The following is an 18338-nucleotide window of genomic DNA, read 5'->3' as shown; positions in this document are numbered from 1 at the left end:
TTATTGCAAATAATGTGTAATCTCAGTTAAAATTATAAAAATCAGTGTGAAGCTTTAGACACGTAGGATCAATGAATAATGATCTCTATCAATGTGATTGGTCGCACTGATGGAACATAATTTATATAGTCTAATATTGGAGATTATTAATATTTGTGAGTGAGCAGGATCGTGGTGCAGCTGCAGAATGTAGCTTGAAAGTGAGTTTCTTTAATAGTCTGAACGTGTTTTAACAGCATTGGACATCAGATTTCAAGAAACACTGTGTTGTATAACATGCAGCATTTTGTACATGTAGCATTGTGCTGTATGGGGCATTCTACCGAATGTGTGCAAAGTTAGGCTGGAAATATTTTGAAATTTTGTATGTTTTATTTCCAAAAATTTGTCCCTATATATATTGTACCATATGTAAAGGTCACATATCTAGTAAAATGACTGTAAATTTTTATATTGTATTTTCAGACTGTTTTGGAATGTTTTTCCTCTGCCAAAATTTGTCACTACCGAAACATATAGTATTATATTATACAAAAAAATATATATCAACCTGTTATGCCTGTTCCTTCCCTTGTCTAAAGATTTAAATTTTTACAAATTTTGACTGAAGGTTTTCACAATTAAATCTATAAAAATTAATATTTTAACAAATTTTGAAGTTTAAATTTTAGAATTCTTCAAAATCTAAATGCGATCTTTCTTTGTAAAATGCATAACACTGATCAGATTGATTTCAGAGTTAATAATTGATGAAACAGAACATAAATGTAACCGATTAGCATCATAATACTTTAGTTGATAACTCAATATACTTTATTTTTTACAAAACACCCAGTGTTTCGGTAGTGATTGCACTGTTTCGGTAGTGACTGTCCTTTTTTGGTAGTGACCATTATTCTGTTTTTAAGGTTGCATCATATTTCCTCAAATGTATACCTTATGGTGGGAATATTACAAAGACAAATGTTTTGTGGTCAATAAAACAATCTAATTTTTGAGAGAGCAGAGCAGAGTAGAGTAGAGCGGAGCAGAATAGAGCAGAGCATAGTAGAGTGGAGAAGAGTATAGTGGAGCAGAGTATAGTATAGTAGAGCAGAGCAAAGTAGAGCAGAGCAGAGTAGAGCAGAATAGAGCAAAGTAGAGCAGAGTAGAACAGAGCAGAGAAGAGTAGAGTATAGAGTAGAGCAGAGTAGAGTAGGGTAGAGAAGAGTAGATTATAGAGTAGACCAGAGTAGAGTAGAGTAGAGCAGAGTATAGAGTAGAGCACAGCACAGAAGAGTAGAGCAGAGCAGAGCAGAGTATAGTAGAGTAGAGTAGAGCAGAGTATAGAGTAGAGCACAGCACAGAAGAGTAGAGCAGAGCAGAGCAGAGTATAGTAGAGTAGAGTAGAGCAGAGTATAGTAGAGTAGAGCAGAGCAGAATAGAGTAGAGCAGAGCATAGTAGAGTAGAGGAGAGTATAGTGGAGCAGAGTATAGTAGGGTAGAGCAGAGTAGAGAAGAGTTTAGTAGAGCAGAGCAAAGTAGAGCAGAGTAAAGCAGAGCAGAGTATAGTAGAGATGAGCAGAGTAAAGCAGAGCGGAGTATATCAGAGTAGAGCAAAGTAGAGCAGAGTAGAACAGAGCAGAACAGAGCAAAGTAGAGTAGAGTAGAGCAGAGTATAGTAGAGCAGAGCATAGTAGAGTAAAGCAGAGCGGAGTATATCAGAGTAGAGCAGAGTAGAGCAAAGTAGAGCAGAGTAGAACAAAGTAGAGCAGAGTAGAACAGAGCAGAGTAGAGCAGAGTATAGTAGAGCAAAGTAGAGCAGAGTAGAACAAAGTAGAGTAGAGCAGAATAGAGTAGATAAGAGTAGAGTAGATTATAGAGTAGACCAGAGTAAAGTAGAGTAGAGTAGACCAGAGTAGAGTAGAGTAAAGCAGAGTAAAGCAGAGCGGAGTATATCAGAGTATATCATAGTAGAGCAAAGTAGAGCAGAGCAGAGTAGAGCAGAGCAGAACAGAGCAGAGTAGAGCAGAAGAGAGTAGAGCAAAGTAGAGTAGAGCAGAGCAGAGTATAGCAGAGCAGAACAGAGCATAGTAGAGCAGAGCAGAGTAAAGCAGAGCAGAGTATAGTAGAGCAAAGTAGAACAGAGTAGAATAGAGCAGAGTAGAACAAAGTAGAGCAGAGTAGAACAGAGCAGAGTAGAGCAGAGTAGAGAAGAACAGAGCAGAGTAGAGCAGAATAGAGTAGAGTATAGAGTAGAACAGAGTAAAGTAGAGTAGAGTAGACCACAGTAGAGTAGAGCAAAGCAGAGCAGAGTAGACCAAAGTAGAGTAGAGTAGAGAAGAGTAAAGCAGAGCAGAGTGTAGTAGAGTAGAGCAGAGTAGTGCAAAGTAGAGCAGAGTAGAACAAAGCAGAGTAGAGCAGAATAGAGTAAAGCAGAGTAGAGTAGACCAGGGTAGAGTAGAACAGAGCAGAGCAGAGAAGAGCAAGACTTTGGACCACAAAATTATGGGGTTTAACTACTGACCATTCCATTTTGTCACTACCGAAATGATCATGTCACTACTAAACTTTACCATAGGTTTCGGTAGTGACTGTTTCGGTAGTGACATTCCTCGCTATTTTTCAGGATAACTAAAGAATGCTAGCAGTCACATGGCTAACAAGCACATGTTTGAAGAGTTGTTCACACAGAAAAACATAATATTTTGCATAAGACCCCCAAATTTTTACATAATTGAAGAGAACATGTGTTCGGTAATGACAGTTTTAAAAGTTACGCACTGATTTTCAGACTTTGTAAGACATTTATTTAAAAAATGATGGGAGTCAGCGACTTACCATACAGGCATGTGGGACGTGGGTGCAGTACTACCCCCCCCCCCCCCCCCCCCCGATCAGAAATTCAGGGGTGTGGCTAAAATCCAGACTCAACCAGAGCATTAAAACTCTTGTGTTTCGGTAGTGACATGAAAACAAGGGACACTATTTTTTTTTAGCATAGTTTCTTAATTTAAAAATTAATCCCACAATACATCTAAATCTTTCAACTTCTGTTTAAACTTAATCACAAAGATGTTTTAAATTACACTTTTGAAAAAAATATGAAAAATGTTTTAAGTGTTTTTTACATGAATTGAATTTTAGAGGTCAGGGTTGGGGACAGCTACTTCCCAATAGAAAGTACTCTATAAATGGTGATTTTGTCTATATTTAGTTTATCACTTTTTCATTTAATGTCCTGGGTTTAAATAGGTCATAACATAATCTTTGTAAATATCTATGTCTGAATACTCAATTTTATTATTTTTGATGTTTTTTTAAGGGACAGCACTTTGTACATACTTTCCCTTTTATTAATACTTTTCTCACATCATGTGTATATTTTTACTCAAATTGTTTTGATTGTATTCTTCTCTTATTTTTATATTTGCACTGTGTGTCAATGCCTGGGTTCAATAAAGGACATCTTGATCTTACCACTTAGCACAATTTTGTCTGTAGCTGCTATTCACCCATACCCTACCTGATGTGTGTCTGTTAAATTAAGAATGACAGGTTGGCTCAAAAATTAAGACAACAGCAGAGCTCAGTTCAAACGGTTTATAATTTTAACTGAGATTACACATTATTTGCAATAAACATTTCAGTGCAGGAGCTGCTCTGACAGACTGACAGCTGTCTGATCCATGTGCACAGAGGCACAGACTTAGGCTATATATATATATATCCAAAAAAAAAAAAAAAAACCTAGATGGTTCTTTTTACTCCACCATAGCAGGTAGTGTGAATCTCCAAACTGTCTGCACAATTATTATCAAGTGTCTCCATGTGACCACAACTGAGGGGAAAGTCCAGTGACAGCTTAACTCTAACTGATAGTAGCCTATAGTAAATGCCTTTCCATAGATGTACATCTGTTTTTTCCCATCTGGCTGTCAACATAGGCCTATTCATTCATATTTGTATTTTTGATGACAACTTTGATGCAGTGCGACACCTGCTGGTCATTTTTAATAACTACTTTCGGCGTGCTTGCTGTAATGTTGATAGTTTTACCGAGAGCAGACTTCACTGTTCACGGTACATCCTGAAGAAAACTTACTATAGAGCTTTCATTTTCATGGTCTATCAGCTGCATATTAACAGGCAATACAATAAAACGCTGTTGCATTACTTCATTGTCTGTCTGTGAGTGTGCAGCCTCCAGGTCTGCAGAGACATCCTGCTGGCATAAAGGCCAAGAGGTAACCTTATTTTAGGGTACAGGGTAACAGCACAAATGTAAGTGACAGAGCATGTTAGCCAATCAGAAGCAAGGGAGCACTGAGAGCCTACCCACCAATGAAACCAAATATGGAGTGGTATTTTTTTTTTTTTTTTGGCAATAGGATCAGAAAACAAGGAATTGAGCTGAATTTCGTTTTTTCATTTTTTTTCCCCAAAAACAAAAAAACAAACTGTTTCTTTGTTTTTTGGCCAAAAACAAAAAAACAACTTGTTTCTGGTTTCTGATTGTGTCAGTTATTCCCAGAAAACAAACAGTTAAAAGGTACCTTGGTCGTCTACCTTGGTCTGTAACTTATTGTTTCACACTGTGCTTGCAAAGTCGCTCTCAAAGTCCCCCCAATTGGAGGACTTTCGGGCTTAACGGGTTCGAATAAACACTTAATAGAAAATCAGATAAAGGCTTGTTTTCCGTTTTTCAATTTCCAATTTCCAAACAAGAAACGGGAGACGACTCGTTTCCCGTTTTTTGTTTACCAACATCAAAACGAAAAACGAATACACAACACATTCATTCTAATGCTCTCTCAACCTACACCTGTGACACCGACACACAATTAATATTGTATTTTACATGTGTGTGCAGTGCTAAAAGTATGGTATACAGCTCAACGGAATACACACAAAGATAGTCTGACCTTTTTTTTATTAATCTCTACATGATAGCTAGGGATAGTAATTGCACACCCTGTTGCATTTGTGTGTGGATCCTTCGATCCATCTGTATAAATTTCGGTACAGTCCTTATAGTTCCCCTTTTTATAACTGCAAAACTCACTTGTCATATCTGTAATCTTATTATTGCTCTTTTTATCAAACACTCTACACTGATCTTTCACCTGGCTTTTCTACCTTAAGTCTCCTCCCACACCTATGAAATCACTGTGACACTCCCACACTAACTTTAAAACATATATTTGCAATTTAACATTATTTACACTTAACACACACAATGCAAATGGCTGAAGTACTAATACAGATTAACTAAAATACCTAATAAACTGAAGAAATACATAACATAAACCAAACTCTACCCCTGGTTAATTTCTTACTCACAAGTTGTTAATGCGTGTTGTTATTGCGTGTTCACATTCAAAAAATTACTTATTTATTTATTTAAATTACTTACTTGTTTTTGGCATACTGTGTCACCTTTGTCTGCATCTTCTACAGTCCCCACCTCAAATGTCCAGTTTCTCCTTTATACCACTAGAGGGAGACACACACCTTGTTATATTCCAACCAAACCTGGACAAGCACACCGATGAAGGGGTCTGTAAGAAATCCACATGCTTAAACTTCCCTAATGGCGACCCTCCCAGGAAACAGAACTCAATAATTCATAACAAGCACTCATAAATTTCAATGAGTTTCTAATTAGGAAGAGCCCACAGTAATTGTCTCTGAGGCGGTTCTAACAGGAGGAGGATCATGGTGACAGATTGACAGAGTCCTTGTGGCAGATTGCCGCAAATCACCCAATTATAAGTAGAAGTCAAACTTTCGGCTTTTAATGATGATTATTTTGGCTTTATTGGATAATTTTACAATCGACAGAGAAAGGAGGGATGGGGGGGAGAGCGTGTGACAAATGGCCCTCCATCAATCTGACATTTTCATCTATTCGTTATCTTTTTCCTTGAATTTTTAAGACTTTATATTTGTAGTTGTTGATATTGATATTCAGGCCTCTTTGTGACATAGATACAAAAAAAAAACTACTATTAAACTGCATATAACACTGCAGCAAAAATTAATATTCTCAAATACATGACATCATACAGGCAATCTGCATAGTAATTGTGTTTGTATGTTGTTCTCTGCAGCCATAGATGAATGAGCCTACCTGGCTTTCCCCTGCAAAATGTCACTTAAATTAAGATTCACACCACCAGAGAGACACAAAAAGACCACAAAGAGATGCAAAATGGCACAAAATCATCTCAAAGAGACACAAAACCACAAATATAACGCATAACGACTAAAGAAAGACAGAAAACAACAACAAAGACAAAAAAAACACCACTAAGTCAGTGTGTCTTGTTCCTATATAGGAGAGGTGGTGGGGCCTTATCTGTGCTTGAGGGCCCATTATCTCATAATCCACCGATTTGTGCAGCAAATAATGTATGTCTTAAATAAACCAGTACAGTTGGAAGACTTATTTTATCATTTGGAGCCACCAAAATGAATGAATCAAGGATTCAGTATTGCTACATCAGAATTTAAGTTTGACAAATAAAACGCTATCATTCAAGTCTGTAATTTCCTAATAATTTTCCTTTGAAAAATTAGAACTGTAGAATGTAGTAATTAATAAAACTTGGGTTGGCTTTGACTTTAATGTTACTAAATCCTGGCATTGACTGTCAGTTCTTTTACATTTGAGCATTCACCTCATGTTGAAGGAAAAGTTTGACATTTTGCGGTTTGTGTTAGTCCCTGATTCAGACCAAAGCAAGACAGCTCTAGAGCTGAAAGCACCTTTAGTCTATTCCATGTGGAGCTGGAGGCAGGAGGCAATTAGCTTAGCTTAGCTTAGCTTAGCATAAAGACTGGAAACTGGGTAAACCAAGAGCTTGGCCCTGCCCAGACGTGACTATGTAAAATGATGTTTTCACAATGATATTTTCCTCAAAAAAAAAAAAAAGAATAGACTCATATAAAGGTAATCCATCTCAATCATCACTTATGACCCACTAGAAGTGTGTGGTGGTGTATTTATCAGCAAAGACTCTGCCCTCTGCCTGGATTTGCTTATTATCTTTATTCCTATTTTGCTGTGTCTCAGATGTTCCTGGGCACAGCACACCAGTGAGGTCAACCCGGTCTCACTCCGAAGTTGTCAAAATTGGAACTAAAGTTAAGGCAATGAAAAGCCTGACAAGGGTGGGTGGGAGGTCCCTTTCACCCAGGAGAGCGGTGCTCGCAACCTGCAAGATTTATAAAGCCAAACCCTGTTCTTTTTTCCTAAAGCTAACCACATGCTTTTGCTGCCTAAACCTAATCATGTATTTTTGTAGCTTACACCCAACCATGTGCGTCAGTTGTTGAAGGCAAAAAAACATCAATTCGTGGTGTTTTACAGCCATAGTGCATTTTTAAAGACACTGCATGTAAATGGTAGATTTCCTGTGAAATTGGAAGGGTATTTTGAAAGAAGACAATGCATGTAACAGAACTTGACACGGCGTCCCAGAATGTCAATAACCAACGCACCCAGGGTACTTTTCACGTTGTATCTGGACGTGGAAAGTTCATGACCAAGCGTCGATATGTGACGAGGTTGGAATGAGAATGTGTTGGTGAGGTCGGGCTTTATGAAAAAGTAGCGACCCGATGCCAGAACGTAAGCAGCGCCAAGAGGACCAACAACTTGGAACAACAACTCCAAAAGTTGGCGAAAATTTTGGTGCACGGGTTGCAGAGTTGACTTTATACGGCAAAACATCGTAGGCAAAAGAAAATGTTCGGTTGATGGTAATAAACAGTTTTTAATTTACATTTTGCATATGAGTTTTTTGCTCACATATAATTTGTAATATGGTATGCAGTTAAAAACGGTAGTTGCTGTCTGCAGAGTGACCGAGATTAGTTAGGAAAGTTATTTATCATCTGGGCAATAAAATACAACGCAATCGTCCTTGTAGCATCCATGTTGTTTCCACATTATGACTTAAAGCTTATGAACTAACCAAAGTGGGAAGAACGTCTTACCAACACAAGTTGGAGGAGCAATTAAGGAGCATGTGAATGCAGCAGAAGCTTGAAAATCACAGACATGGCGCCAAAAAAAAAAACGCAAATATAGCGAGGCAAACAGACAGAGCATGTTCACTTTCTCTGGCGATACCATTTACAAACAGTAACCAACCATTCCTGCATAGTTTACCTTTAAACAAAGGAGGTATATTGTGGTTCCTTGTGAGCTTTACAGGTACTGGTAGGCCAGCTCTTTCCAGTTCTAATGCTTTGCTAAGCTACTTCACTTCTGGTTCCGGCTTCATATATAACGGACAGATACGAGAGTGGTAGCAATCTTATCCAACTCTCAGTAAGAAAGCCAATAACTGTGTTTCCCAAATTGTCAAGTATTACTTCAAAGATATACCAGGAGGATGATAACCTCTGATGATGTAAAAACTTGAAATTTTCCTACCAACCCCCCCGGACATATTGTTATTAGCATGCTAGGCACGCTGGCTCCACTGAATTACTGCTAATACTTCGGGGAGATGAACAACATCCAAATGCAGTAAAGCAGACAGTGTAATAACAGTAATCACTTAGTGGAGTTCATTTACAGCAGTAAAACAAAGGTCACTGACATCGCCGTTCGGAGCGCCTCATGGATATTAGGCACTATTTACTGATGGAGGATAATTTAGTGAGATAACCCTTAAGGATGGAGGCTGGTGGCTGTGGAGGGACATCCAGAGGTATTTTGTATGTGTGCGAGCACATGAGCTTTGGCTTGGCAGGAGACACCGGACAGGTGGATGCTCAGCCAGCCAAAGTCCCATTACTTGCTCAGGGGGCAGCAAGTGTGTGTGTTCCTGAGTGTGTGCGCGCGTGCATGCATGTGGTAATTACTTTTTCGCTGTGTGTGTGCATGATTGTGTGTGTGTGTGTGTGTGTGTGTGTGTGTGTGTGTGTGTGTGAGTGTGTGCAGACGGGGTGATTAGAGATGGGTAGCGGGTGGAGGGCTTGTCAGAAGTTATCTTCCCATCTCATCTCATCATAGGCAGTCTGGCGGATTCCCTCGATGGCTCAACAGCCCGACGCCGCGGTGCTGCTGTCAATCGGGCCGTCAACGCCTGCAGAAATCGATGCCAATCTCCCTTGGTTTCTATTTTTAACCGAGGCTCAGCACCCAGGCCTTTGATAAGGATGCTGCCTTCTTTTGGCTCTCCTCTTCGCCTCGGATGAGCAGCCCCCCCCCCCCGCTCCAACCTCTTTCTCCACCCCTGCTGATGAGAGGTGATAAGAGACAGACGAGATGGAGCTAAAAGCACAGACCTGCCTGACTCTCTGAAAGAGGCTTTCATGGTGGGAAAATGATGATTGTTAGCACTATTACGAGCAGTAAGAACAGGTTGTAATATTATTAGTCAAAGACATGATTGCATTTAAACCGTTACTTTCATCAGGCGTAGTTCTGTTACCACTGGTACCTCTGCAACCACTGCCAATAGTATACAACTACATCCTGAACTTAAAGGTGCAGTCAGTAGGATTTAGAGGGATCGACTGGCAGAAATGAAATATACACCCATCAGCCAAAACATTAAAACCACTGACAGGTAAAGTGAGTAATATTAATCGTTTCATTACAATGCAATGTTCTGCTGGGAGACCTTTGGTCCTGGCATTCATGTGGATGCCCCTTTATGCACTCCACCCACCTAAACATTGTTATAGACAAAGTACCCCCAGTGACAGTAGCCCACCAGCTAGGCAATGCGCCATGCCACACCGCAAACACTGCTCAGGAATGGCCCGAGGAACATGGCAAAGAGCTCAAGGCATCAATCTAGCTTTCGCATTCCCCAGATCCCAATCTGATCGAGCGTCTGTGGGATAAACTGGTGCCCCAAAGGTCCTTTGTCCGGGCCTCGACAGGTCAGAGGCAAGTCCGCTCTACGATGGGGCCTCTGACCTATCAAGGCCTGGAGACAGAACCTCTGGGGGTGTCCTGTGTTGTTTGGCACCAAGGCATTGTCGACGGATCCTTTTAGTCCTGTGGATTGTGAGGTAAGTCACCGGCATGCCCAATTGATGTTCGATCGGATTGGGATCTGGGGAATTTGGAAGCCAAGTTGACGCCTTGAGCTCTTAAGGCGATCATTCAGTTTTTGTGTGCTTGGAATCAGCTCTTCAGATCCTTCCCCATGTTTCTACAGAAGCCCAGAACGGACAACCCAAACTCTGGTTCTAGAGAGAGCCTTTCACGTTTTTATGTTACCTGAGGGCCAGCGTATGTTCTCTACACTCTTATAAAGGGAGGGGTGAGAGGAGGGGTCAGTTATTGGGTGTGGAGGCTTGCCTAGGGTGCCGAATGTGCCAGGTTCGGCACTGGTCCCACCTCATTATATCCTACCTTGTAGAGAAGGGAGGGTTTAATGTGCTCACATGGTTCCAGTATTACAGCTTGGTAACTGGGTCTGGCATTTACAGTGTGCTGCGTTTACTTGATGGGAACCTGGAGGCAACGGGGGCCCAATAGCAAATTTTTGTCCCGTGGCTCATAAACTGGTTACAGTTCCTTGCAAAGCTATAAATGTCTGCTGTGACAAAAAGGTCTGTTGGTCTAAGACAGGCATGTCCAAAATCCAGCTCAAGGGCCAATTGTAGCCTGTGGACCAATTTTAAATGACCTGTGACATGTCTCTCAAAATATACTCTATGTGGCAAGCCACACAATATTGATTAATCACTTCCATTTTTTCCATTCACCTCACAATGACAAGACCATCGAACAGTTTATACACATGCATCAATTTGGATCTACGCAGGCGGAACTAATGTGTTTCCATGAACAGACGTTAAAACAAAGCAAACAAACATTTATCTAACAGCAGACATTTCCTGCTGGGTAGCAATCATGACCACAACAAAGAAGCGTTAAGTCGATGGCGTGGGCCGCCCCCTTCAAGAGCGGTGTAACGTTGAATACTTTCTCACTTAAGATGAATCAGCTGTATGTCTGATTTGTATGTGACTTTTTTAAAAAATATAATGCAGGATGCAGCTAACCCCCAGGTATTTTCACATGATCTCACGTGGCCCCCATTCAAAAACGTTTGGACACCCTTGGTTTAAGAAGTCACATAATTTGTTAAATGGGGAGATCACCTGTGTCTCGTCAAGAGGTTTTAATGGATTGCAGTTAAATACATGGATGGATTACTGAATGGGCCTACTACACACAGGCCCATGGGCCCAAAGTGTTGAATTCACCTGTTGGTTAATGATAGCTACTCCCGCCAAGGTTTAGCCCAATGAAATTACAATTAGCCCTATTATTATCATTATTATTGTTGTTGTCGTTAACAGGGCACATAAAAGATTTTGATCGACCTCCAAGCAGCTATTGAGATGATATATCTAACCTTGCTGGAAGATATCACAGTCTGTGCTGTCGGAAGAGAGAGCGCATCAGAGACCGACATGTTTGACCATGTTTGCAGAGAGTGACGAAGGCTTATCAGCTGTTTCCAACAGTGGAGACATTCACAGGCGCTCACTGATGGTCCGACACTGGTGCATCAGGACCTTAACATGTGCGTAGATTATAGACAACTTCACCGCTGTCTCCATGATACACCTCTGGGTAAATGAATTTCCTTATATAGAGAAATGGTGGCAGTATGCTGGTTTCAGATAGCGGGCATGCACCTGTCAATGTAGAATGATTCTGATTCCCCAACATACAACATGTAAGAACAAAATAGGCAGTGCGTACCTGTCATGAATCCAATAGTAATTTTGCTTGCGCACAAATGAGTTTCAATGTCTGTGTCTGCTCAGGTGATTGGGGCCTTCGGATGTCTGTGCCCAGAGGCCCATTTTTTTTGCGCACATTTTTGGCTTTTGTCTGTACGTACATTTTAAGTATGAATCCTACGTACTGTTTTATAAATGAGACCCTAGATCTCAAAGAAATCTGAACACCTACAGGAGATTTCTGGGCCTGTATTCACAAAGAATTCTAAGACTAAAAGTAGTTCTTAGTGACGTCTTTCCCTTGGTAAGATAAAAATTATTCACAAAGCATCTTAGGCCTTAAGAGAGGTCCTAAGGTGAAAAACTGTTAAGAGGAGGGAGGAGGACTTTTAAGAAGCCTAAGAGTGTCTTAAACAGAGAAGATGGCGGAAAGACAGAGAGGAAGGAGAGATATTCTCCGTATATTGAACAACAGTGATTTAATAAGACACTACCGGCTTGATCGTGCAGGGATAATGTTTGTGGTTGACCTCATCAGGGATTAGCTTACTTTTCCCACCCAGCGTAGTAACGCAATAACGCCCGCTTTGGATTGCAGCACGTACCAGCGCTTCTCACACTCATCGCTTGTGCGTAAAAGAAGAGGGAACGACGCATTGATTTGTTGGGCAATGCGCTCCCAAGTCTGCCTCTTCCCTTGTGCCGTGATCCCGGGACCGAATTTCCCTCTTAAAACTCCTTTGTTCTCCTCCACGAGCTGCGCAAACAGCAGGCACTGCTCTTCTGTCCAGTTCGGCTTTCTCGTTCTTTTTTTCTCCATTTTGTTCGTTGTTTTGGTCATTCTGCCAAATCAAACCGCTTTTTACAAGGAGGCCAGCAATCACAGTAATTGCTGACAGCTGAGTCTGCGTCCACCATTAATATCAAATAGTAAAATTACCAGCATGGCGAGTAAACATAACAATAAGCAAATCAATAGGCTATAATAATCGGCATGTGAATGAGGTACATTCAAACATCTTGAAGGTGTGTAACAATTAATTTAATTTTGCTGAGTTTCATCATCATGACATAAAATTATTTTCACGATTACACATTTCTTAATACAGTCTAAGTTCTATGATCGGTTGATTTCACTGTCCATTCATTACTAGGAGCGCATTTTTTTGTAACAACCAATCACAGCTTTTAGAAGACTGTGTCATACCTAGCAACGGGGTCAACCACATCTCCTCACTAAGATAAACGTTTCTGTCCCCTCCTTGCTCAGAGTTGCTCTCAGAAACTTCCTGAATCACTCTTAAGCTAAGATTCCTTGCTAGGAATTTTTAGGCTAAGTTAGGAGCTCTCTGAGAGGACTCTGAAAATCTTTGTGAATACGGGCCCTGACTCTCAGTGTCCACCACCAACCTGAAAACACCAAATAAGGAAGACTTGAGAGACTTAAAGAGGAGCGCTGAAGCTGTTGTGGAGACACTTTGTTTTTGTCTTTAATTTATCACCTCTCTGTACATGCTGGAGTAGAAGGAGTACACCCGAGTGTTAGCAGCTCAGAACTTTGATTAAGCACAGTACAAGACAAAATGTACTTATCAGCACCTGCCTTGTGTTTCACCGCCTCCTCCTCCGCTTGTACTTGACTTTCCTGTGTGTTTTCTAGATGGGATCTCCTCCGCGGACTCAACGGTGCTTTGTCACCGCTCAGTCTATGTTACAAAAAACAAAAAAAACACTCCTGGAAAATGAATACCTCCCTCTCATGAGCTTAACTTCAGATGTTGCACATTAATAATCACTACTGCCCTGCGAGTTCTGCGTCGACAGCAATGATGCACTGACGAGAGTGAAGTTGAGCTGGGAGTTGTTGGAAATGTGTCACCGATTAATCGTGTTTGACACAACAGTGATGGCGAGGAGTGAGAGTTTTTTTGTTGTTTTAAATTCTAATTCAGATCATTAGTGTTTTTAGAAACTGTTGAGAATGTGATTGCTTTGATATTTTCTTTTAAGTTTTCCTCTGTCAGGAGTCATCTTGCTAATTTGACAATGACTCAAGATTCTGTTGAGATCCTTTTCATGCATTTAAGTAGAACAAAAAAAAAAAAAAAAGAAGACCTGCACTTAATTAGTGCAAGTCATGTTAGATGTTTTAACAGCTTTTCTCACTATTTCTCACTTTGATGCAGACACAGCAGCAGTGAACAGGAAGGGCGGCCTGCTGGTTAGACAGAGTGTTATGTAACTGAGAGGTCACAGGCTTGACCCTCATGACTCCCAGTGTTCAGCAACAGCTGTGTGTTTTGGCACCGTGCCCTTGAGCAAAGTAACCCTAACTTATCTGAAGTTGTACTGCATTAGAGCACCATCCTGATATCTAAGATATAATAAAGAGTAATGTAAAACAGGAATCAAGCTTTGGCTATCATTTCCATTTACTGTACTTTGCAGGAAATATCTTGTAGCGTTTCTTTTAGTGCTTGTCTGTTCTGCTCTGAAGTTGTTGGCAGAACTCGATTCAAGCATTTTCCCTCTAATTGGGTGTTTTTGTGGATGCCGGATTAATCAGCCGCAGGGTATTTAATGTTGTTTGGGCAGCTGAGAGGTAATACAGCCAAGCCATTAACATATCATTAAAGAGTCCTAAGCACTGTAATTGCAGCCAGAACGCTGACGCTACACTCTCATTAAGTGGACTCTGAGAGAGGAGACGTCTTGTTGTGATGGCTTTTAGTGAGATGTTGAGAAAATCTGTAACTCAGCACACTGTTGTCACAATGGGACGTCCACAGGTTACACTGTGAACAGAGATAGTTTCCAAAAATGCCATGCAGGCTTCTGATGAGGCATCTGAACTTCTGTCATTCAGAGGTTGCAAATAAGGACTCCAGGTGCTCGCTAGCCGACACAGCTCTGTGAATGGTGATGTCAGTTCATCGGTCGGTCTAACACTTTGGTCCAGACTGATATATCTCAACAACATTTATGGTCCCAGACAAGGGATCCTGTTGACTTTGGTGATCCACTGACTTTTTCTCTAGCGCCACCAGCAGGGTTGTTTTTTGTCTTGACATAGCTCGACCACAATTTGATGGAATGTCTTATTGACTATTACCTACCATACACTAGAAGACTTTGAATAGGCTTCAAAAAGAATTTAGTATGAAACCTGCTGTGTTCACACCTGCCCAAACAAACCACACTTAGGGGGCCAACAAACTTGAGTTCAATTGAACCGAACCCAACAGGGCAGGTGTGAAAGCGCCCTTGATCAGGCCAATGGTTTAGAGGGGAACTACGCCCATTTTCAAAGTTCATACATGTCATTCCTATGGTCTAAGACGGTCAAAAAATATTAGTAAACATGAACTCTCTCCCAAATCCAAAATCTAGAGTACTAGAGTTAAAATTTGTGATGTCGCTAACTATAAAGTCTGGAGTCCCTTCATAGACAATGACTTGGGAGCAATGTTGTAGACGACACTGCGAGCACCCTGGGAAATGTTCTGGGTATAGGGGTACATTTCCTGTTTCAGGACTGAGAATGCTACAACAGAATGAAGCTCATTTGGGTATCAAAAAAGAAAACATTCTGTGGGTCCACAACATCAGCTTCTTATTCATTGTTTATAGGGCAGCTCCAGACCTTATACTTGATGACATTAGAGTAGCTCATGTTCACAAATATTGATTGAACTTTCCTAGACCATGGAAATAACATATAAGAATTCCCAAGTTAGGTAGTTTTCCTCTTTAAACTTAGATTAATGATCAAATACCAGCAAAACGAATGATATTCTTATCACCCATGGTGTAGCTGGTGTGGCATATGTTAGCATGCTAACATGCTAAACTAATGCTGTGTCTCAAATAGCGTACTTCTGTACTTACACTTAATATTTTGAGTGCATAAGAGCGTTCACACTGGGAACTATGAAAAAAATGCAGTGCACTATGAGTACCCGGATGGTGCACTCAAAACGGTCAAGAAGTTGAGTGTGGAACTAAGGACACTTCTCGCCCTCAATGGTCGCCATCTTGGCTACGTAGCGGAAGGGGAGGGACCACTTTTCAAACTGAAAATAGCGGCCGAGGAGTTTGCGTCCGTGAACTTCGCTGCATTGTACAAATACATGTGTTTTTTGCAGTAAGCATCACTATACTGTTGTCGGGTATAAGCCAGCAGTATGTTTATTGGGTTAATTTAGCAGTCTGTAATGATTTGGTACCACGAACGATAACGCAAATGCTAATACTAGTTTGCTAACTAGCTAATTTGCAGTCGTCATTTCCGGTGAGTGTACAACGGCCGTGTTTGGTTTGAGACAACACTACCCTGTCGAAATTCGTGCACTACGTCAATGAGTACACAGTGCACATAGTATACTACACAGAAGTGTACTAATGGAAGTATGTGATTTGAGACGTGGTAAGATTAATCTGCTAAACATCAATGTCACTGTTAGCATGCTGATGTTGGCATTTAACTTTAACACCCCCTGTTACGTTAGCATGGCTGTAAACTCTCAGCTTGTTGGATTTTTTTCTACTAGGGTAATATTTGCTTTTTAGGAGCATTGGTTTTGTCCATTCTGGACATTTCATCTGCATACATGGCAGACAGTAACATACTGTAACACTTGCTCTTTTCATGAAACCCGACAACCTGGTGAATTTGTCTTAAAACGAAGCCTCCCTCACTGACTTCAACTTATAAATCCACTGCGCTCACGAAGGGAGACGTAAATGAACATGAGGAGACAAGTTAAAGGTGGATTTAAAGCTAATTAAACAAAGGGATTATGCAAAAGAATGTTCACATTAATAATAGGATGGATTTAATTTTTCATCAAAACTAAACTTTATGACAAAAGCGTCAGAATGTGCCCTTGTACATTAAAACTTTGTGGAATTTTAAAAACCTGCACAATAATGTTGACTCATCCTCTGTATCTGTACTTTGCAGGACTCATCTGTGTCAATATTTGACAGTCTTTCTGGTTTAATTACAGATTCCCTTTTGTGCACTCGCCCAAATTTCAGGGATTATCCAATTACCGCTTGCGTGCCGACAAACAAGGGGGCCTCTTTGCCTTTCACTAATTGGAATGAGGAGTGGCGCCAGTGCTCAAAGGAGAGGCCTATCACTGAGAATTATTGAATAGAGAGGGAGTAAAAAAAAAAAAAAAAAGGATATGTGGTCTGCCTTGGGCTGCTTGTGGATTTCCTCTGATTTCATCAGAAAAAAAGATGGCTGAGGCGATTCCCCCAGACAACAGCCAGCTGGTGTGTGTAGGCGAGCTTTGCTGCCCAAAATCTCTGAGAAAAGAAAGTGAAAGAATCACGCTGTGCCTCTGCAGTTCAACCCCTAAACAATCCTTCAGCTCGCCTGCTGTTAGACAACTTTGTTGGATAACACGGTGCAGCCAGGATGGCATCTTTATTTTTCAGCTAATCAGTGTGCGCTTGTGTTATGTTCGGCAGTTTCATGGATTATATCGCAAATTTCACACCCACTGAATAGCATGGGCAGTTATATAAATTATAGGCAGGGGGAATTGCACTTATCAGGTATTTCGGTACCTTGTGTCTTTTATTGACCTGTTTAAAAACCATTACTGAAGGTTATTTACAGTTAAAAACACTGCTACCAATAATGTATCATGTTTTACTGCTGTATTCATGCTGCTCTCACAGTTTGTTCTCCTTACTTAGCTACATGACGTGCTCATAAACCAGTCTGCCCTGAGTTTCTATCAAAAACACTGAGAGCAAGATGGACTTCAAGGTAGTTTTGTCTCTTTGCTTGTGTTGTTTTGTGTCTCTTTGTATCTCTTGGTGCTCATTTTAAATGTCTTCCTGGTCGGTACTAGGGGTGTAATGATCAGTCTAGATCAGGGGTGTCAAACATACAGCCAGGGGTCCAGAACTGGCCCGCCAAAGGCTCAAATCTAGCCCACTAGATGACTTCGCACACTTCATGTTGATGCACCAGTGAAGGCTAAGAGGTTTCAGAATGTGAAAAAACTGAGACATACTGTTGAGTTTGCACATATTTTCTCAGGATGTACATCATTTGCTTTGTAAAGGGATGAACGTTTTCAGAATGTACTTGTATGTCTTTACACTAAACAAGCAAATAGTTTTCAGGGGTTGTTATTTATAGGTTATTATGCAAGGGTTTTACTGGTCCGGCCCACTTGAGATCAAATTGAGCTGTATGTGGCCCGTGAACTGAAATGGGTTTGACACCCCTGGTTTAGATCAATATATCGACTCAATAATATCAGTGCAAAGTCAGAACATCCATACATATAGTTAAGATGTACCTTTAATTTGAAATTCCCCCAAAACAGCACATCTGTCTCGCAATTTCCGTCCAGGGGCACCTCCTTCCTGAACATTCAAACAGTGCTAGTGACCAGGAGCCAGGCAGAAAACGGTAAGCAGCCCAGAAAAAGACAACGAGAATACTTACTGATATCATCTCATATTCATCCCAGGCCTCTGAATCATATTGTGGCAGACTTTGTGCTATCAGCAAATATCTTATTTTTGTTACAATATCATATCGGGATGAAACCTGTGACTTACACCCCAATCAGTACAGGTTGATCTGAGTGATATTT

Source organism: Epinephelus lanceolatus, chromosome 23, assembly GCF_041903045.1.
Source record: "Epinephelus lanceolatus isolate andai-2023 chromosome 23, ASM4190304v1, whole genome shotgun sequence".
Lineage (NCBI taxonomy): Eukaryota > Metazoa > Chordata > Actinopteri > Perciformes > Serranidae > Epinephelus > Epinephelus lanceolatus.
This window is presented reverse-complemented; position numbering follows the sequence as displayed.